Source organism: Pantherophis guttatus, chromosome 6, assembly GCF_059756535.1.
Source record: "Pantherophis guttatus breed Tessera chromosome 6, ASM5975653v1, whole genome shotgun sequence".
Lineage (NCBI taxonomy): Eukaryota > Metazoa > Chordata > Lepidosauria > Squamata > Colubridae > Pantherophis > Pantherophis guttatus.
This window is the reverse complement of record NC_142068.1, coordinates 30,066,103-30,087,269: the sequence shown is the minus strand read 5'-3', so window position 1 is coordinate 30,087,269 and position 21,167 is coordinate 30,066,103. Positions and strand designations below refer to the sequence as shown.

General features: G+C 35.3%; 1 long non-coding RNA gene across 1 annotated transcript; it reads left to right on the top strand.

Moving 5' to 3' along the window:
* The first annotated feature begins 9,050 nt into the window (after window positions 1–9,050).
* On the top strand, window positions 9,051–19,353 carry LOC117678819 (uncharacterized). Its single transcript, XR_004595139.3, has 4 exons — window positions 9,051–9,229; window positions 12,150–12,184; window positions 13,217–13,424; window positions 19,287–19,353. It is a non-coding gene; the product is annotated as an uncharacterized LOC117678819 (long non-coding RNA).
* Window positions 19,354–21,167: the final 1,814 nt, after the last annotated feature.

Genomic DNA, 21,167 nt, shown 5'->3' with positions numbered 1-21,167 from the left:
AGATATCAATAGAGTAAAATAAAGTTTTAAATCAAATGAAATTTAAGAAAGAGACACGAGATATCAATAAAATAATATCATTATATAAGGTGAGAGAAATATTGTATATTGAAGAATATAGGATATTGATATTGTAACAATTCAGATATTATAGGTAGATGTTATAAAGATGATGTTTGTTGTAAATTGTTTTACTTGCATTTATAAATGTATTATGTGGTTTCTTAAATTAATAAAAATTAAAAAAAAAAAAAAAGAATAAAAATCAGGTGAAGTGTTAATACCACTTTATAATGCCTTTGTAAGACAATACTTACAATACTGCATCCCATTTTGATTGCCACTGTATAAAGAAGATGTTGAGACTTTAGAAAAAGTGCAGAGAGCAGCAACAAAAATGATTAGGGGACTGGAGACTAAAACATATGAAGAACGTTTGCAGGAATGGAATATGTCTAGTTAATTGAAAAGAAGGACTACATATGATATGATCGTAGTGTTCCAATATCTAAAGGGCTGCCACAAAGAAGAAAGGATCAACCTATAAAGCAGCAGAAGGCAAGACAAGAAGCAATGGATGAAAACTAGTCAAAGAACCGACCTAGAGCTAAGGAGAAATTTCCTGACAGTTAGAAAAATTAATTATTGGATTGACTTGTGTCCAAAAGTTATGGATGCTCCAATACTGGTGGTTTTTAAAAAGAGATTGGACAACCATTTGTCTGAAATAGTAAAAGGTTTCCTGTTTGAGCAGGGGGTTCAATTAGAAGACCTCCAAGGACCTATCCAACTCTGTTTTTCTGTTACATATTATGTGTCCACGGTGTTTGGTGATTTGCAAAAAATAAAAATTTAAAAAAAAAATCTGAGTAGTTGCTATAAGGAATTGACTTGACTACAAAGACATCATTATTTTGGTTTCTATTTTTAAAAAACTACTGAGTTTTAGACCTAGAATGCAATATGTCAGCAGATTGTCAGCCAGGTGTTCTCTACAGTAAATCTGACCATGGCTGCTTGATGCTGAGTTGGACTGAAGAAGCAATCAGGTTTGATCTGAGCATTTTTGACTCCTTTTCCCAGGGACATAGTAGAGCAAACAAAGCAGGCATCAGGAAACCGATGAGAATTTTGTATTCCTCTTCTCTCTGCAGAATCAAAGCATCTGGCGTTCAGACAGAAAATCCCTTGAGATACTGGAACTGAACTTTCGTGAGAAGTCTGTGTGCCCAGAGAAAATAATAGTTGCCTGAATCCCTACAAGCTTTGCATTTCAAAATATTGCTAAAAGAAATATTACTTTTGACAGAGTTTAAATTCACTGCAGGTAGGCCAGAAATAAACCTTGTTAACATTGCAGGATCATAGATCACAGCTTTTCAATTGGCCCAGAATCCTTCTCTAATGGTACCCTGTATTTGCAAAAACTGATTAGGCTGCTGAAGTTTTACACTGCAGGTTATTCCCCTTGGTAGTTTCTTATTAGGTGGATGATGATGACAGGAACTTAACATGTACATCTTAATATGCTGCCGAAACTCACTCCAGATAGCTTGGACTGTTGCTAAAGACATCAACCTTCAAAGATGATTATGTATCATATGTCAAATATATTTCAGATTGATAAATTGAATCAACCTTCAGTTATGTAAAGGTATGATTCCTTTTAGTCAGAGTTCAATTTGTTTCAAAATTGAAATTGTAGTATTATTTATATAGATATCATTAGTTTTACAGCATAAAACTATAAAAATGATAAACTTTATAAATTTAGTTTTACTTATATCCATTTTTTGTTATCTTTTTCTTTCTGCAAAGGGCCATTAATTCTGATCTAGGTAGCTGGGTAAGTTTAGAGCTAAAAAGGCAGTTTCACAGGTAGTTAGACAACAAGATGTCAAAGGTTTTAAAAGTCAATTGAAATACCTTGAACTGTGGCAAGCTCTTTTAACCTGTGCTTATCATTCAATATAGGTATTATATAATCTCTTGCCAGACACACCTGTGACCTGGACCCATTATCATTATTTAAGAGGTCTTTCTTGGGTCTTTCTATATTTAACAACTATAATTGTTATATTTCCAGTCTCCCTTTTTGGGAAGGTTTATTGAGGAAATGATAAGAAGTTATCTGAGGAGTAACCTAGAAGTAGATTATATGGATATCAAAGGAGAACAATCAATTTTGCAGATAACAAAATTGACAGGTTCTAGATGGGCGTACATGTCTTTCCTGATCCTATTAGATGTGTCTGTAAAATTAATTTTATACCATTAATTTTAGTAGGCTTCAGATCTGCCTGTGAGGCTTGAGGATTGGAGCTACTCAATTAAAATGGGTCCATGCCTTCTTTAGCTGTCATTAGTCAGTGTTTGTAAAAGAATAAAAGACAGCTTTATGATCACAGCAGTGTAGGATGCCCAAAACTCACTTCTTTCTTCCCTTCTCTTTAATAATTATATGAAACCATTCAGGAGGTCATTTGTTGGTTCAGAGTGTTGTGTTATCATTATCCAGATGATACTCAATTATTTATGCCACCTTGGGCTGGGCTAGAGTTGCTATCAAAGCCTTAGCTTGATATATTTAGAAAGTTCGGTCTAGGTATGATAAAAAGGACAAAGTAGAATACAAACAAGATTAGTTGCTGTTTGTTTATTGTGGTTCTTCAGTGTTGTCTCTTAGGGGTAAAATGCTGTCCCTGAGAAAACAAGTCTCCAATTTGTAGATCTTCCTCGATTCATAGTGGATAAAGGATGGGTAAATGAAGGGAATGGTCAGCTGTAATGTTATGTGGGAATATAGGACAAAAAGACACAGCCCAGGGAACAGTGAGATAAAAGGCAGCTGTCAACATTCTTGCTGTGGTTCAGTTGACATTTTTCTGCCATTCTCTTGACTGTTCTCTTTGCTTTATATTCTAAAGCCATTCCCAGATGCCATTACATTAGGTGCTCAGTTGAAGTTCTGCCTGGATAAGTGAATCCCAAGAGTAAGTCATGACATCATCACTCTTTATCAGATTAGTGCAGCATACATCTGGTTTATAGTCTGCCCATGTCTGGTGCTCGTAATAATAAATGTAATATAGCAGTGCTGAAGGTGTTTCATGGCTTCCAGTACATTTCCAGATGCAATTCAAAGTTCTGGTTTTAATCTAATAATGGGTCCTGTGCAGTGGTGAAATTCATTTTTTTTTACTACCGGTTCTTTGGGCGTGGCTTGGTGGGCATGGTGTGGCTTGGTGGGCATGGCAGGGGAAGGATACTGCAAAATCTCCATTCCCATCCCACTCCAGAGGAAGGATACTGCCAAATCCCCGTTCCCTCCCCTCTCCTGGGGGAAGGATATTGCAAAATCTCCATTCCCACTGCAGTCAGAGGTGGTATTTGCCGGTTCTCCAAACTACTCAAAATTTCTGCTACCGGTTCTGCAGAACCTGTCAGAACCTGCTGGATTTCACCCTTGGTCCTGTGTCACTCAGAAGCCCTGCCTTCTCCAACTAGAATCAACTCATCCAGTATCTTCATTCCAGGAAAAACTGCTCATCATTCCTACTTTGATGTGGTGAGGGAAACTAAGGCCAAGAGGTGGATTTTTACTGTAATGGCACAGATCCTGTTGAACAACCTCACACCTCAAAGATGTTTTCCAGAAGGCATTTGGTAAGTAATTTGGGATGATGGATCTATAGTTATTATCTTCCATTGCTTCATTTTGAATTGAGTTGAATTGCTTAACTATGTCTTATTTAGTAGTACTATTGCCTTGCTGATTTTGGGAATTATTCATTGCTATTGCTGTATATTCTTGAAAAATGCTGGGAGTCTAATTCCTTAAGAGTTACAGTGGTATACTAATTTGGGGGATAAATAATAAATAAAGAAATAAAATACTTATTTAACACATTCTTGGGTTAAATTTATTAATTATTTATCTCTATCTGCATTTAAAATGTGAAAGGCATGAATATCATGGTATTTTAATTTGTTCTTGTATCTCATCACATTTTAGTGAATTATTAAATTACAATTGGTACAGTATTGATAATAAGTGCTTTTTTGTTTTATTGGAGGACACTTTTAAAACATTAATATATCAATAAAAGGAAATATGATTGTGCTATAGAAAGCATGCTAAACTTCAGGGCCTTTGATTTTTGGGTATAGAAAACTTGAAAATATTTAATATCATGTTAAATTCAAATATTTGTGAAAGATTTAAGAGAAATTACTAAAAAGTGTAAGTTGCTGGCATGAATTTGGGATAAAGAAAACCCCAACTACTGTTGGTCAATTTATTTTTAAACAAAGAAACTCATTGGCTGTCTACATGCTTTTCAAAATCTTAATGTTATCCATTAGTACACAGATGCTCCTGCTCTTGATGCAAAAGCTCTGGGAGGCTGCATGGATCATTAGTTTGCCAATTAGATTGTTTTTATTAAACATCTATTTCCCAAACACTTTAAAAAAAAAAAAAAACCCTGCTTTGCTGCTGACATCATATGGTGCACTGCCGTTGTATCCAGGCCCTGAAAATTCCTAAAATTACATACATTATCATGAGCATATTCTTTCACACAATGAGAAAAAAAGTGAGGTCAGAGGAAAGCATTGCTGGAAGGCAACCATCTGAGTGGTGAACCAGTTTTACATTAGATTTAGGAGGAGTAAAGGAGAAGGTTGTTTGCAGTTAAAATTATACTGTGAACCAGCCAAAATAATTAAGGTAAGGAGTGGAGGAAGTATTGCTGGAAAGCAGCTGATTAAGATGCGAACCAGCTCAAAAATAAACCTAGGAGGAAGTGGAAGAGATATTATTGGAGAATAGTAATTGAACTGTGAACCAGTTAAACAAATGGAGAAAGGAATACTGGGAATTATAATACTGGGAAATAGATATTTAAACCATGAATCGGTTAAACAGCCGGTCTAATAGAATTTGAGAATAAATTTCAAGTATTAAGGTAAAATATTTTGGAAGTAATAAAATATAGGAAGAAATGTTGATTTATTTCAAAATGATTTTAAGAGAGGAGGAAAATATTTTTTGTCAAGAATTGGCTATCTGTTGTCATTTAAGAGAGATAAAATATAGTTTTGAGGCAATGGGTTTTAGAATTGAGGAATATATATGAAATATTAATTGTTAAAATGATAAGGATTTAGAATGGTGTTTATTGTTTAGAATTTTGGGTGTTATAGTAGAATGATAAATGTTTAGAATAAGAATTCTGGTTTTTGGTTTTTTTATTATTATTTTTTTCTTCTTAAAGATTTTAAAATTTGGAACAAAATTGATTGTGGGAATGTGAATAATTGTACTTATTTTAAGCTAGACCAAACCCCTCCTCTAAAAAGATGTATTTTATGTTTTATGCTAAAAAAAAATGGAAAAAAAGAAAAGAAAAAAAGTGAGGTCAGTTTGTTGTAATTAAGCCAACATTTCTGAGCAAGTTGGAGAGAGATAGAAAGTTGATCTGCATTATGTAGTATCAAGACATTCATGTACTTATTTATTTGTAACCCACCATTATTATTTTTAGAAATAATTCAAGGCAGCAAACACATTCAACAAACATTCCTCCTCCTATTTTCCCCACAACAACAACCTGTAAGGTAGATTGGGCTGTGAGAATGTGACTGGACTATCCCAAAGTCACCCATCTGGCTTTCATAGATAAGGCGGGACTTGAATTCATAATCTCTGTCCTTCTAGCCTGGTGCCTTAACCATTAGACTAAACTGGCTCACTAGACATGATGTAGCTTTATGACCTATAGTAGACAGTAAGGCTATAAAAATGTTTCCAGTATAAGAAAGGCAGAAAATAAGATCTGCATTGTGAGAAATGGAAGCAAGTGTCTCAAAGTCCTAATCAGGGGTGTCACTCTCAAGGCCCATGGGCCGAATTTGGCCCACGGGGTGTTTTGATCTGGCCTGTGGAGCCAGTGTGGAAATACCAAAGGACCGGCCCACGGTGCCTCTGTCAGCTGAAAACGGGCCATGGGGGGCTCATGCAGTCCCTCTGTGGCCCATTTTTGACCGGCAGAATGCTGCAGGAGCTGTGGAGGCTGCAAATGGGCCACGCCGGGGGGGGGGGCATCACATGAAACTGAGGACGCAAACACAACCCTGATGTGACCTTAATAAAATCGATTTTGACACCCCTGTCCTAGCTATATCTACCAGTGAAACTTAGTGAATGTTTACATTGTTTTCCAAAGATTTATGTAAGGAAAGATGGCAAATCATTTGTGCTAGATTTACTGACTGAATAGGAAGAGTTCCATGGTAGGAGTAAGTTAGCATTATTCTGTTTAATGATCTGATCGCACACTGCTCTTTCATTCCATAGGGGTCAATAGAGTCAATGATGCACTTGATGTGCTGAATGGGAACAAAGTAGATGACTGCCTTTCTGTATGTTAATGAATAGCCTATATATGTAAGTGAATAGAGCACATCAGCAGTCAGTGAATGATTAGAGTATGTAACTGAAAAGGATGTCTGAGAGGCCAGATCTTGTCACTTCTTGTGCATCCCAATGTTAATCAGTGTAAAAATGAAGGAGGGAGGGAAGGAAGACGTGGGTGAGTTTGACACATCACTGTTTCTATACCAGTAATTTATAATCCACTACAGTATTTTAAAACTCCCAGATTCCCATTCTCAGATTGCTTTTTAAAAAATTAAGATTTTACTTCCTAGAGAAAAGCAGTCAAAACATTTGTTCTTCGATCTTGCAGAAAAGTCTTTACTTGACTTTGCAGAAAGTTGCTATCTCTCAGCAGCAATGAAGCAATTGAAATATTAATGCATTTTGTATTTGTCTACCTTCTGAGGATAATCAAATAAAGGGTTGCTGCTGAGCTATGAAATAGTCTCACTTCCTTTTTTTACCCAAGCAATACTTTCTTCTAATTTCCATTGCTGAATCACAATATTATCAACTGATATCTCGGAAGAAGGATAAAGCATATTTCATCTGACATACCGAATCTCATACAAACAACACTTCTTGGAAAGAAGGAGAAAGAGGAGAAAAAAGCTAATGAAAAGTTGTTGTTTTTTTTTGCTTTTGTTTTTTGAATTGTATTTCCTGCAGAACACTGACACTTGAGAATGGCCCTAAGCACATGCTTTTCACACTGTAGATTGACATACATACATACATTTATTTATTTATTTTATTTTATTTGTCAAGCATATATAAGATAACAGATAAAAGTATAAACATGATTATGAATACATGAAATGGATACGAATAAATGGGAGACAGTAGGACAGGGACGGTAGGCACTTGATGCGCTTATGCATGCCCCTTATAGACCTCTTAGGAATGGGGTGAGGTCAACATTAGATTAAAGGTTAAAGTTTTGGGGGTTTGGGGAAGAAACCACAGAGTCAGGTAGTGCATTCGAGGCATTGACCACTCTGTCGCTGAAGTCATATTTTCTGCAATCGAGTTTGGAGCGGTTTACCTTAAGACTGTGTCTATTGTGTGCTTGTGTATCTTGTGGTTGAAGCGGAAGTAGTCATTGACAGATAGGACATTGTAGCAGATAATTTTATGTATTATGCGGCGTAGTTCTAAATTGTCTAAACCCAAATTTCAAGTCTGGTGGCAAATTTTCAAGTCTGGTGGCTATTGCGAGCAGAGGAGTAGAGGATTCTTCTCATGAAATATCACTAATATTTCTATATTAGTTTATTATTATATTATATATAATATAATATATTATATCATATATATATATATATATATATATATATATATATATATATATATATATATATATTATTTATTATTATATTAGTTTATTTTATTATTTAATAATAGGAAAAATGTATTTCTCATGAAATACATAAAGCAAAAAAAAAAAAGAGAGAGTTAAGAATAAAAACATTTACCGTCAAGCAAAACAAAATAATGTCTGAACTAAGGCTTTTATCCATGTGATTTTTAGTTGAAGAATATATATTATTCCAAATTTGAAAAAAAAATGTTAAGTTATAGGAGACATTAAATATCATGGCATTTTTTTAAAAAAGAGTGGAGGCATAACTATTATAGGAATCATAAAAGAAACCATAGCATTGTCAATGGAATTAGATTAAACAAGAAGAAAAGCATCAGTGATGCCAAAGAAAAACAAGTGGGAACTGCAAGAAATACTTTTGATGTAGAATATTGTGTTCACTTTTTCCAATCTTTTACCTATGTCCTCTTCATTCTTCTCCTAGCTTCTAGAATCAGCATCCATACTGACAGAGGGCATTTTGATTTTGTAGCCTGAAGTGACTTTTCTTCTATTTACAGTTGGAAAATCCATCTGGATCTTGGTTTATGCTTCAGGCTTAGCCTCATTTCTGGAAAACCTGTTTAAAGTTCCTGCTTGTTGAATTCCTATTATCCTTCTATTGTGCTGACAGGGAAGTAGGTCTTTTTGGTGTCAGTTCTCTGATCCTACAAGGTGAGCAATCTGTGGTATCAGACTACTAGACTGAAGGAGTCATGTTTCTTCCCTTTCTCTCTCATACTTCTTCTCCCATGAGGAGAGGAAATAATTCTTTCATCCTACAGAGTGACCTTATGGTTGTCAGGTTCCAGTGTATAAAGAAAACGCCACACATACAAATGATGGTTTGAATTCTTTACTGGCATGAACTAACATCCATAAAGCAATACAAGAAGATTTTGTTGGAGCTAATACTTTGTGCTCCCCACCACCTTATAAGGCTTTATTACCCAGGTGACCCTTAACCCAGCTCCTCCCCACTCTTTAATCATTGTTCCATTAGATACTGCAATTAAGCATTACCCCCGCACACTCCCACTCGTCCAGATTGGCCAGCATTCCAGCCATTTCCAAGCCTCTCCAGATTAGTCATCATTACAGCCATTTCAAACTTCTCTGTGACTGTCAGTGTCTCAGCCTCTCAGCCGCCCTCAACAGCTGCTCAGTCAGCAGCTCCCAGCTGCACTCGCTGCCCAGTCCATTCAGAAATGTTTGCTGCCAGTCTGAGTGCCTTAAATGTCTGGAGGAGGCTGCCATGGTGACGAACATGTCACCAAGGGGTGCCTGCAGCTGATGAGCGGCAAGGGCGCAAGTCGGGAGGGGGATCTTCACATTGCTTGGTGGCCAGGAGATAAGTTGAGGAGCCAGGGTGCCATGGGAGCTGCAGTGTCGCCAGAATCTCCGTGCCCACCGGAATGGCAATGGTATTTAAGGTTGTTTCTTCTTCTTCTTCTTCTTCTTCTTCTTCTTCTTCTTCTTCTTCTTCTTCTTCTTCTTCTTCTTCTTCTTCTTCTTCTTCTTCTTCTTCCTCTCCTCCTCCTCCTCCTCCTCCTCCTCCTCCTCCTCCTCCTCCTCCTTCCACTTTTCTCTTTCTGCTTCTTCTGTCACTACAGCTTGACAAGAGAATTGAAGCAGATGTCCTTTTGAAACAGTGGGAGAGTTTACTTTCTTAGAAATGGTCATGAAACTCAGTGGCCAGGGACCAGAGGTGGAGTATCTTAATGGTTTCAGGGAGTCAATAGAAACAGAACACTCTCCCAAAGTACCTTGCTTTATTCTCTTTACAGCCTTTCAAACTCTTGCATTGAGAGGGATGGTAATTTCATGCCTTTGTTTTAAAAAAGTGAGAGCAGCTGTCTCTGTTGTTTGCTATTTTGCTCTACCTTCTTTTTCTGCTTGGGCAACAATCCGTCTGGTGGTGCTGGAGCTGGATGCTTGACATCTGTCAGTACTTCTGAAGCAGGCACTGGAGTTGGCTGCTCAGTATTGGTCTCCTCCTCTGCTGCAAATCCAAATTTGATTCCACTATGGCAATGTCATCCACTCATGATTTTCAAATTCATTCCCTGAAGTATTGCCAATGTAGATTTGGCAGGTAGTCATAAGAAACAAATTTAAAATATTTTGAACACATTTAACTATAGTTGCAGAAGAAAAGGGAAAATAGATGAATGCTGATAATTAGCTTTTAAAAATGAAATTATAAAGTACTGTATGGTCCAAAGACATAAAGAACATTATTGAGAGGTAGAACATATTTTAAATAACATTTACTTTTTTATTGATTAGTGGAAGCCAATGGCAGCATAGTTTTTTAATTAGATATCTGCTGATAAAAGTCTGAAAGGCAATATACCCTTGAGGTTTAATTGGTTCATGTAAAACTAACATTATAAAAAGCAAGGAAACAATGTAGATTATATATTCTTGATATTTCATGTGATTATCTTGCTTATAGAATGTTGTTTGCAATCGGTACTAACTTTCCAGTGAAACTGAAATACAAAAGAATGAAAATATAAAAATTGGCCCATATTTTTATGAAGCTACATGTGTGTATGTACAGTATATATGTATGTAAGTATGTGCAATTGTAGTTGTACATATTAATGCACAAACTAGAATCTTAAGCAATTACAGAAAGTGAGCAGCTTTCATTTTCATTTCGTTTGCCTCATGGTTTTAGGCACAAAAGCCGCTAGAAGTGCCAAAATGGATATTCCCCAATGAAATTATTTATTAATATCGTTATGTGTTTTTACATTGCCACTAATCCATTCTTACTTCAGTAAAGAGAATGTTCACATGGAGCTCAAGAGAAAGAGCATATATTTCCAGAAAACATGAATTTTTAAAAAGAACGTATATGTACAGTATGTGTTCAAAGCCACAAAAAGCTTTTCTTTTCTTTTTAAATTAAGGCAATGGAATGCTGCCATTAGCACAAGTAATTCTTGACTTATGACCATAATTGGGATCCGAATTTATGTAGCTAAGCAAGGTGGATGTTAAGTGAGTCTTGCTTGATTTTATGACCTTTTTTGTCACGGACGCCACCATTCTTACTTATTTTATATCCCACAAGAAACTGAGAGATTGTAGCTGGCCAGAGTTACCCATTGAGCTTCTAAACCTGGAGACTGGGTAGGTCAAAGAAAAATAAAAAGCTTGGCCTTTTTTATTCAAATCACATACTGCTTTGATAGTCTGCTCTTTTAGAAACTTTTTTTTCTTGCACCATTATATGCTTAAGAACCCTCTATAGCACTTTGATAAAGCATTCTCTTCCTTCTTAATACAGCACTGAGAAGTAAATGGGAACGTTTGCTCCTTTTTTTTTTCCAACCAGCTCAAGCTTACTGTTGAATTTTGCATATATGGCCACTAGACCATGTCATGTTTTTTTCCCCCAATATTTAGTTTAATCCTGCTATGCTTGAGGCAACATTTAAAGTTTTTGGATACACAAATGTTATGTATAATTTGCATTGGAGCCTGTAAATGTTATAATAAAATATAATGATTTAATATTGAATCAGTAAATTCTTGTAATCAAAATATGAATGTGTTTTTTTCAAAAGGAATTCTGTATAGGTAGAGATTTGAATTATTTCATATTTGTGTCTGCTATACTTAGATACTATAAGTACCCATTTTCTCCTGCTAATTAATTAAAACTCCACAATGACTTTTTTTAATGAATAGTTGTTGGGATTCCATAGACCTGTTTGTAAATCACAGATATAAACAATAGTATAATGTTATTAAGGATTTTTTTTTAAAAAAAGAAAATGTAGAAAAATAAAACAAAACAGGGCTTCTTGCATAATTTTTCAGCCACTGCATTCAAGCAGTTTTGATTGGAAGCTATCAATCCTGTCAAGCAAGAATGATTTACCTGGATATTGAGAAAATAATATTTACTTGTGTTCATAAAATTATTGCTCAATGTAATAAAGAAGTAACATTATATTATTCAGGATTATTTAGGTCTTATTTGGAGTTTTGCTCTTCAACTGCCACGTTTCAGTTTAGTGTTTGCACTTTTGACAATCCCAAAGGTGCTTTTTTCAAAAGGAAACTGGACTTTGTTTTTCCTTGAAGACACTTTACTTCTTATTCAAGAAGCTTCTTCAGTTCTGACTTCAGTCAGAACTGGCAGTCAAAACTGAAGCTTTTTGGATGAGATGCAAAATGTCTTCAAGCCATTTTGAAAAAAGCACCTTTGGGACAACCATGACCTGGCTGATTGAAAATCTCCCTAGACACCTTTGACAATACATATAAAATATGAGTAGGTACTATTGCATTATGATGACCAACTCTCTCTCTATTTTTTTTTAGATCTCCATGCTTATTCACATCCGTTCTTTAAAAAGGTAAATGTTACATAGTTCACATAATTATACAACTGCATTCCATGTAACCACTGTCATTGCATGGCAGTGCAGTGACTGTAAAATAACTTGACTTTTCATGGTAAGTGCAACTTCCATCTTCCTTGTTGAACTTGGTTTGCACTAAATATATTGGTTTGGCTAAGGATCCTAAAGAATTAACTAAGTTACTCATCTAAAGCCCTACAAACAGATCTGATATGTGGAAGTTTCAAAGACTTAGAAAATTCATTTAAAAAGTTTAAAGCCTGTATTAATGTCAACAATGAGGCAATACTTACTTATCAATTTTCATTTGAATATTTAAATAAGTTAGCAGACATGGGTGATGTAGCTTCACCCCTGCTTCTGGCTATCAAAGTACCCATGACTGAAATGTCAGACTTCTATTTAGTTGAAATGAATTCTTTGACTCTGAGCTTTCCAGTTTTCTGAAGCTAGGAAGACACAAAGCAGGAGCCGAGAACTTCTATGAAATAGATGAGCTGATCTTCATCATATTTTGACTCTTCTCCAGGTCATTTTGTGTCTAATATAATACTCAGTTTTATTTTGTTTGGATTTTATTTTAGCTTCTTGGCTTTCACCCAAACACTTTTTATTAAGTTCACTTTTCTGTCATTGGGTGACAAGCATCAATAAAGCTATATTTCACACAACAGCTTAATGCAAATGTGAAGCATTACAAGAGAAAGAATAGATTCAGGTAGAGTACCAAAGCCAGTGACCTTGACTATGATCCAGTAGGAATTATCTGAATAAGTGGAATATGATAAACCCCTGGCCCAGATCTGTAAGTGGTCTAGAAATGTTGTTGAATTGATCTGAAGCTACTTAGAGCCAAGAATCCACATCACATGATAAATGATCCTCCAGAATGAGAAAAATATTCTTCAAGTGGTTATGTGAAAATTGGGAATTGGAAATTATCTCCTTAGGGAGTTCTTATATCTGAGTTTGCCTTGTTTTGAAATTTATATTACATTTCAAATATAATTTCTAACTTGATTGCAGACAAACTGAGAGTCTGGCAAAGAAAAATTAATTCTGAATCACTCTTTCGTCCATCCGAACAGGATAAAGAAGGGGCTTTTAGGTGTATGCTGCTGGTTGGCAGTGATCGTGGTGAAAGAGATGCTGCCTAAGGATCTGCAGCAGTATTGATCAGTCTGAGTTTGTTAGTTGTGACAATGTTACTCCTATGTCCAGAAGAAGCTGAATGGTGAGATGGTTTATGATTGTATGATTGCATCAGTTCTTGTTTTAATTCTTATTATAACAAAATAATTGAAATTATTTTAAAGTATTGAAATCCTTTAGCCAAGCATTGAAAACAGCTATTCAGTTAACATCTACCCAGCTTAACCCTGACAATGCTTGGAGTTTAGGTGCAATATTGGAAGAAATGGCTTTGCCCTATATCAGTGGGGATGGAAAGATCCCCCTTACTGGGATTGTGGTGGTGATATGCAAACTATTAAGCATATTGTGCAAGATTGCGCACCACATGTGTTCTCTGGTTCCCTAGAAGATCTTGAAGCAATGCCAGAGATGAATTGCCTGGATAGCTGAATTGGGCATCTAGTTATGAGGCCACTGTCATACCCCACAGTAATTTTGTATATAATTACATTGATTATGTGTATATGTTTACTTCTCTTTTGTCATGTTTTCATCATATGCTAAACAAAATAAATAATAATTACAATGAGGAGTCCTGATCATGGTTGGGTCTCCAAGTGGCAATATATCAGCAATTTCAACAGCAATTTCAATATATGCTGTGTCAGTGATTGGCCATTCCTCAAAGTATTGTATAGAAGTTGAAGAGCTATGGTATGGTCTACAAATCTGGGAATACAGCTATAAAGATCTAAAAATATCTTCTTTCTCAAATCCTGTTTCTTTCCTGCTTCCTTTTCTTGTACTTGCTATACTATTCTAATGATATGGAGGATTTTCCAGATAAATCAGGATTTACTAAGGCTGAATAGTGATTCTTTGGCTGAGCAGCTAAATCAATTCTTCAGCCATTTTGAGGTGGACACAGGAACGACCATCCTTCCAGCATTTACCACTGATAGTACACCATTAACGTCTACCATCGATAGACAACCACTTCTACTGCAGATCTCTGATGTGAGATGCGCTTTCCAGAATGTTAATATCCAGAAGGCAGCTGGGCCTGATGGAATTCTGGGACAAGTTGTCAGGGACTGCAGTGCAGAGCTAGCTGGAGTGTTCACAGATATTTTCAATCTATACCTGTCACAGTGCTCTATCCCTACCTGCCTGAAGACATCCATTATAGTGCCAGTCCCTAAGCAGACAGTAGTGGTATCCCTTAATTATTATAGACCAGTAGCTTTAACATCTGTTCTCATGAAATGTTTTGAGAGGCTGGTGTTGAACTATATTAAGGCTAGTCTTCCATCTACTTTGGACCCATACCAATTTGCATATAGGGGTAATAGATCAACTGACGATGCTATGTCTCTTGTTGTCCATATTATATTGAATCATTTGGAACATATGCAAGGCTGTTATTTGTGGATTATAGCTCTGCCTTTAACACCATTTTACCCAACAGGGTTGTTTTTTAAAATGTCCAATTTGGGTATAAATCAGAGGATTTGTTTGTAGATAAGGGATTTTCTGACAGATAGGCCACAGTCAGTAAGGATGGGATCTCACCATTCCTCTACTCTGATACTAAGCACAGGAGTCTTTCAGGGTTGTGTGCTAAGCCCTTTCCTTTATTCCTTGTACACACATGATTGCACCCCATTGTATAACCCCAACGCAATTATTAAATTTGCGGATAACACAACAGTGGTGGGGCTCATCAGTGAGCTGTTGGACAGTATTACTTGGTCTGTTGTGTGGATGTTTGGGTGGTTTAGGGGTGGGGAATTTGTGGTGGGTGGGAATGTGTTTGGGGATTGTTATGTGTGTTTGACCTGTCTTTGGGTGTTAAGTGAATTTCGTTGTATGGGTATACTGTGTATACACGTACAATGACAATAAAGTTATTATTATATTAAATCTGGTTACAAGCATCAGAAAAAAGGATAACAAGGGAAAAGTGCAAGTATGATGCTTTACAATTTTTTCTACTTAGCATGCATCAATAACCCATGGTTAAGTGTTATCTGCATGAGTGTACTCTCTTTGGGGAATTTTTTCCCCAGTAATGAGTTATTATCAGCTATATTTGTGTAATACACAAACCAGCACCTTAATTGCTTTTGCGTCATCTCGTTCAACTCACCATCTGGAATTTTTGAAACATTTTAAAAATACATATTGCAAAATGTTGTAAATGTATATCTATTTTATTACCAAGATAATGACCTCTCTGGGGTTAGAGTTTACTAGTGTAGTTGCTAAAATCATATAACCTCAATAAGAGCTAGAGAGCAAAACAAGAGCTGTTTGGTTGTTGTTATAATAAAAAAGAAAAGTAAACATTTGTCAGCCTGCATTGATAAAATAACAATATTTTCTTTCTCAGCCTTTAGAAAACATGGCAGGCAGATAATTTGGAAGAAAAAAAATATCCCGGCAGGCTGATAAAACTGAGCAGATGGTTATTTTAAAAGGAAGACACAGCACTATCAATCCACACACTTTAATGCAGTGGTAGCAAGATTTAGAATTAAATCTAAGGGGAAAGTTCTCGCATTCATAAGCCATCTCATATTATTGCAATTGCTATTAATTAAAAAGAAAAGGAAAATGTGAACAGAAGGCTTACAGTTATAGGTCTATTAGTAAATTTCATGAGATTAGAATCAGAATAGTAAACATCAATGCAGAAGACTTTTCTCAGAAACATAACTATTACAGGGTATTTATTTTTTCTATATACATTCAAATGAAATCTCTTCTGTATCACTTCACTGCAGTTAATTTCTAAACAAAATAGTATCTACAGAATCATTCAGTTTGACTTTTGTTTGTGTGTTTGTTCAATTTGTATAGTGTGTGCAGGGATGTTTTGTATTTCCATGTCTTGAGCAGGAATTACAGACACACAAATGTGCACAAACACACACAATTTGCCTCAAAAATATTAAATTTAAGAGAGTTCCAAAAGCTGTAACATAAAAAAAAAGAGACCTGTTCAGTGATAAAACTTTCATGTAACAGTATGTGAATATGCACTGGTGTATCATTAACTGTGGTATTCATTTCCTTAAATCTGATCATTGATTTCATCAACAGAAGGCATGACAATGTTTAACAGAAAAGAAGATCCACAACTGTACTCAGTTTATCAGTAATATCCACAGGAATAATATTTCCATATTTAAATTATTTCTTTCTTTTAGGAAAATAAGTCATGGATTGCACAGAGATGATAATGTTCTCCAGGTATATTTTGTGATTTTGCTGGATTGCTTACTGTTCATCCAAGCTTGCATGACCTTTTTCTTTAGCTGATATTCTTTTCATATTTTTTTTAATATTGTATTTTATGGAACATTCAGTTTGTCTGAAGCACCTATCCTGACAATAGCAATTTATTGTGTACACACCAGCATTCAAAACTTTGGTTAGGGAAAAATCAAAGCATATATGTTAAAGTTAATTCTCCTGATATTAAAATAATTTCATAAGTGAATAGCAGCAAGTGTATGTATGTATGTATGTACGTAGAGTATATGATTGTATATGTGTGTGTTTGTATGTACATGTGTGTGTGTTTCTGTTTGTCTACCTTTGTGAGTATCTCCATGAGAAAGATGGACAATTTCTAAATGAGAGGGGGGTGGGGGGAGAGAGAGACTCCCTGTTCGTTAAGACAGTCTAACTTTTATTGCATCTATTTTTGAAATTGGAGATGTTATGAAGATCCACTGATTCTACAATTTTATATACCTCTTAAAGGAACTAATTTACTGATGAAAAATAACACCTGAATGTATCAAGCAATAATTCCTTTTTGTGTGGCCGTTTCAGCCTCACAATTTCTTTATAATATTTTGATTCATCTTTATATAAATATATGCTTTCTCTCCCATGTGCAAGTATAGTATAGAGCAGGGGTCTGCAACCTTAAACACTCAAAGAGCCATCTGAACCATTTCCCACAGAAAAAAAAAAAAACACCGGGAGCCACAAAACCCTTCCCATGCCTGACTATTTCTTGAGCGGCCACAAAACTAGCATATGTAGTTGAATTAAACACTCTGTTTTCTTCTGAAAATTTTCTTTTCTTGGATTTATCTATGGTTGGCCTACCTGGGGTTGAAAAGCTCAATAAATTGCATGCCGGTGGGTGTCACACATTGACAGTTGTGACACATATTTTGAGTGACAGGGAGCCACAGCAGAGGAGTGAAAGAGCCACAAGCAGCTCCAGAGCTGCAGGTTGCTGACCCTTGGTATAGAGTATCACTTTTTATACGTATCAATATCAAATATCAAATCTCATCCTTAACTCAAGGAAATTATTTCAATCATTTCGACCTCACCTCAATGTATAAAGCTGACAATAACCTGTCCTTGAATCTCATACATTGATGGCCAAATAAAAATGATTCAAAAACCAATTTTAGATCTGTCATACCTGATATCTCCTTCAATCCATAACTCAGACTTTTGAATTCTATCAGCTGTTTTGAAAGCATTACTTCTATTCTTCAGATATGTTGTGGAATTGCTTTTTTCCTCCTCTAATCTTGATGATGTGACAAATATTTGTTCAAAATCAAAATATTGGAAAATATTATAAAGCTAGATGTGCTACAATTCTGCCTTTCAAAACATACCGATTAAAGAGAAGCATATTTGGCTTACATTTTCTCTGGAAGAATCAATTTGAGTTGTATTTACTGAGTTAACATACAAAACGGAGCACAAAGGTAATACAGTCTGAGCATTGCTCCAAAGGTTATAGTACAATGTTTTGATAAACAGAATGTGTACAACAATCTGTATGCTAAAAAAGATACATAGTAAAAGCTATAGATACAAGAAAACAACTTACACAAAAACAAATATTACTACTACCAAAGATTTATTAGAAAAATAAATTTAAATACTTCCAATTGATATGCAATTGTAATATGAATTTATGCTTATATTTATATGTAAATATTAAAAAATAATATCACCACACTATATGGAAATGAGGGGATTTAAATATCTGAATGCAACATTTAAAAAGTAACAGAGAATGGTTCCAATGAAAGAGTCTTTGGGAGGGGGAAATTAGCATGTGTGTTTCTGTGTGCATCACTGTCTTTCTGTGAATAAAACAGTACACTTCAGCAATAATAGTTTCTTCATCCCTATTTCTACTCTGCACCTTCCCAATCAGCACTGAGGATTAGCAAAACCTCTGGAGTGTCAAAGGATTATGAAGCTGTTTTCATAAGTCTAAAAAGGCAGACTTGCCTCATTATTTTAAACAGATGTTTCCTACCTTAATAAGAGGTATTCATGGGGAAAGCTAAGGGGGATTTATAAAAACTATATTGTGAGGGCACACAATATGTCTCATCATTCTGCCATCACTACGGTTATGAATGGATGCCTATGAACTTAATATCTACATGCTATAGGAAAAACAGCTAAAAAGGGTTTTAGGGGGAGAAAACATTAGCACAGTCTAAGGATTAATTTGAATCACCATCCTAAAAACTAGAGGATGCACATAATTAAGGAATTAACTTCTTGTCTGATGAGGTCTGAAGATCTCAACTCTTCTCCATTAGGTGACCGTTAAAAAGGTAAAGGTTCCCTCACACATATGTGCTAGTCGTTCCCGACTCTAGGGGGTGGTGCTTATCTCCGTTTCAAAGCCGAAGAGCCAGGGCTGTCCAAAGACATCTCCGTGGTCATGTGGCCAGCATGACTAAACGCCAAAGGTGCACGGAATGCTGTTACCTTCCCACCAAAGGTGGTCCTTATTTTTCTACTTGCATTTTTTTTACGTGCTTCTTTTTTACATGAGGGAATAAGAGTGAGCAACATGACTTAGGTGTTAAAATGCATGATTTTTTGAGGGGGGATCGTCCCATTGATTTACATTGCATTTTATTTTTTTCTCAAATTAAATTATCTTTTATTATAGGTCAATAATCTAGACGAAATAAAACTTAATAAATAAATCCTACAAAGTAGAGCTACAAAGAAAGAAAGAAAGAAAAGAAAAGAAAAGAAAAGAAAAGAAAGAAAGAAAGAAAGAAAGAAAGAAAGAAAGAAAGAAAGATGGAAAGATGGAAAGGATAGATAATTATATTGATCAAGTTAATAAATTCAATTTAGTGTCAACTTTATCTTAGCATTCGGAATTAATGTCCTGCTCTCCTATCCCTGAAGCCAACTGGAGTGTACTAGCTGTTTCTTATTTTTGTTCTCTTTTTTCTCATGCCATTACTTGTCAAAATGCATTCATGAGTGAGGCTTGTTGGGCTTCACCTAACTTCTCTGTGATAAATTGCCCTCAGGGCCAAGTGTCCCTTATGCTGGGCAGGCAGCAATATCATCACAACCTATTATATACAGCTGTTTGACAGCTCCTCTCTAGGAAATCATTCCTCCTCAATTACAGAGCAATTTACTCTGGAAGGATTGCTACATTGCTCTAGGTCAGCTTCACATATTTTATTTCTCTAAAGAAAAGAAAAAAAGCAAGGTGGCACAACTATGGTAGAATTGTTTGCTCTAAGCGCAATGAATATGTGAAGCTATTTGTCTCTGAAAATTATGGATAAACATTTCTTGACTTTTAAAAGAGTTACCTTTAACTTAATAGCTGTGACTATTGTTATCCGACAGCTTTAATTCATAACAAAAGTTCTGGTATAAATGGACAATTTCAGTGATATGAATGAACTATCAAGGAATGTTTTGCAACCAAATATTTTATGCTTGGGGCAATAAAGCATTTGTAAAATGGCAAAGTATTATGTCGCTTAATTTTTCTATATGCAAAACAAATAATAAGTAGTCCTAAAAAATAATCTATACATTTATTTACTACTATTTTACCCTTTTGTACTTTGTTAGACTTTTTCTCTAATTTTGAATAGAATTTTCAGAACCAGCACATTATTATGCTGCAACTACATAGCACCTACATTAATTGTCCACACACTTGGCTTTCTATAGTTTTCATTACAAAAAGGAATTATGAGTTATTTAAGGCTTTCTTTATTTTTATTTTTATGAACTTGAGAAATGAGAACACCAGGTGAATCAAATCTGAAAAGCTGTACAAGAAAACTGCAATTTGTTGCCATTCTGCCTCTAGCGTTTACTCCATTGAAGTCAATAGGACTTATCTTGCAAACAGGCAGGCCCATAATGGTTTGCACTATTTCCTGTAAATGTCAATACTGGAAAAAAATGATTGAACTTCAGATAAAATTTATTTCTGTTCAACTATTTTTATGTGTTTTCTTTGAAATGGCATATATTATTTATCTATGTACTTATTAAAATTTTGAACAACAACAATAAATAGTTGCTGAGGCCTACACTAGTTGTGCTAAGAGATGGTAAACATGTCTGCATCTTAGATGTAATGCTTCCACTAATGCATCTCACAATGGCTCTACCTCAGTTTTGCAACATCCTTGTGTTGCTGACTCTGACATTTTGCTTGTTCTTGACTATAATTATAAATCAATAGTCATTAATCTGAGCTGCAAGTGACCCTGTGTCAGTAATGGGAGGAAATTTCTCCTGCTGTAATGAAGAAAAAAAACATTACTATTAATTGCCCTTGGAGGTTTTCATCTTTACCAAAGCCTGGAACATCAACAAGAACAAAACCCAATGAAACTAAAGCAAGCCACAACATTCTAGAGATGAGCAAGTTTAGAGTTTAGTTTGTTCTGCTGAGACCAGTGTATTGTATTTAGACTGAGAGGATTTCAAAAAAAAAAAAAAAAAAAAAATTCCCCTTCAGTTTCAGTCAGCTTGTGCATATAACCAAATGCCTGGCTCT